This window comes from Cynoglossus semilaevis, chromosome 4, assembly GCF_000523025.1.
Source record: "Cynoglossus semilaevis isolate Cse_v1.0 chromosome 4, Cse_v1.0, whole genome shotgun sequence".
Lineage (NCBI taxonomy): Eukaryota > Metazoa > Chordata > Actinopteri > Pleuronectiformes > Cynoglossidae > Cynoglossus > Cynoglossus semilaevis.
In genome coordinates, this window is record NC_024310.1 from 142,665 (window position 1) to 144,300 (window position 1,636).

Below are 1,636 nucleotides of genomic sequence, written 5' to 3' on the forward strand. Positions count from 1 at the left end.
GTGAGGGCTCCCAGTAGGCCGCAGGGCCTGTCAGCCCACCTCACTCCCTCTCTTTTCTCTCTCTCTCTCTCTCACTCACACACACACACACACACGTCTTTTCCCCCCTCTGTTTCCAAAGCGTTTCTAGAAAAATCTGCATTATTTTGCGTGTATTGAATTTTCAGCCAGTTCTCGTTCTTATTTCAATAAGGCAACAAATCAATGGTGATTGGACCCTGCTCCCACTGTGACATTCCATCTCCCGCCTTCACCCCCTGTCACTCTCACACTTTACAACAAGATGGAGCACACTGTGGGGAGGAAGAGCGCGGAGAAGGGTGATGAAGGACTAAAACGATGGGGGAGAACAGAAGCAGGAAAGGAAAGAAGGCGAGAGAAAAAGAAAGAAGGGGAGAATGGACTGATGGACGGCGGTGGAGCGCGGTGTTGGGAGCGGCTGATTAGGAGTGACAGCTGAGTGTAAAGTTCCTGCCGCAGCCGTCCACGTTCCCTCTGAGGGAGGATGTGGAGTGTCAGGTCCGTTTGATTATGAATATGCCGATGCTGCGTGTCATGAATCAAAGGAGAAAGAAGACGGAGTGAAACAGTGAGAGGAGGAGAAAAAGGAGGTAAATGGATTGACAGACAGGGTTAGGGTTTGGGCAGAGAGGGAGGCAAGGGGGAGGGGGAGGGGGGAGTGGAGTGCTTTCATATTTCTTTGTGAATGTGCACTGTGTATTTCACTAGGCTCTTGGTGAATGCTTAGTTTGTCAATGAGGAGCCATAACTCCTGGGAACATTAGAACTCCTAAAGCTGTCGGCAGAATCCAGTCTGTCCAATAAGACACTTTCTCCACCTTAAATGACTCCATTTCATCTAGTTGGGATTTCTGATCCCACCTCAGCTCGTAAACTCTGCTGCTGCTGCTGCTGCTGCTGCTCTCTATCTAAAGTTTATTCCCACACCCGTGGTCAGGCTCCACCTTTTCTTTCTTTCACCTACAGCCGTCCCCGGATCTCATAGAAATGTTGGTAAATGTTTCAGCCTGATATTCCTATTGTTGTATTAATATAATATTGTATTAACAATATTATATTAATATTGTTAATAGAATAATATTATATAATATTGTGACAAAGTCAAATATTGCAGTTTTACAAAAGTTCAAATCCATTCTTGGTAAAGTGTTTCCCTTACATATATAATATATATATATACATATATATACATATATATACATATATATATATATATATTATATATATATATATATTTAAAGTGAACTGAAGTTATGTTTTGTAAATGTGTCACAGATCCTGATGTTCTTTTGCCCGCACCGAGCTCAACACTTACCCTTCACACCCCTCGACTCCCTCAAACCCTCGAGGCTGAATGTGAGCCTGCTTGTTGGTGTAGTGGCGCTCTGGGACCAGCGGTTGATTGGCTATCTTTAGATGTCAGTGATGCTGTGAGGGCCCTAATTAGCGAGATGCATTCTCAGTTCTCGATTGTTGATGTTAATCGGCAACCAGATGTGCGGAGGGAGAAACTCACCCTCCCACCATCCCACAGAGACTACTACCCTTGGACTGATATAAAGCAGTCACCACTCCCCCACCCACCCCCACACCACACCCAAGAATCAATCTCCGT

The 1,636-nt window shown here is 45.0% G+C and overlaps 1 protein-coding gene across 1 annotated transcript in view; it reads right to left on the reverse strand.

Annotated features, from left to right (window-relative positions):
- Positions 1–1,636, reverse strand: part of mecom (MDS1 and EVI1 complex locus) — a 126,113-nt gene that overhangs the window by 9,010 nt on the left and 115,467 nt on the right.